Source organism: Fulmarus glacialis, unplaced genomic scaffold, assembly GCF_000690835.1.
Source record: "Fulmarus glacialis isolate BGI_N327 unplaced genomic scaffold, ASM69083v1 scaffold20594, whole genome shotgun sequence".
Taxonomy (NCBI): domain Eukaryota; kingdom Metazoa; phylum Chordata; class Aves; order Procellariiformes; family Procellariidae; genus Fulmarus; species Fulmarus glacialis.
In genome coordinates, this window is record NW_009206334.1 from 219 (window position 1) to 463 (window position 245).

Sequence of the window (245 nt, forward strand, 5' to 3'; positions counted from 1 at the left end):
TGAGGGGAAGCAGAACAGAGCTGCCACTTAGAAAGTAAGAAAGTTTATTTAAAAACAAATCAAAAGCTCAATTCATAATTTAGTAGCATAAGTTATTAATCCAACTGACAGCAGACTGGGCTGACTGCGTCATCACTGCCTAACGAAGCCGTTAGAGCTGCCAGTAATAAATAGGACCAGTATTTGACAGCTGAGCAGAGCCTTCTCCTGGGCAGCCTTTGGCAATATAATTATGGAAGCGGCTG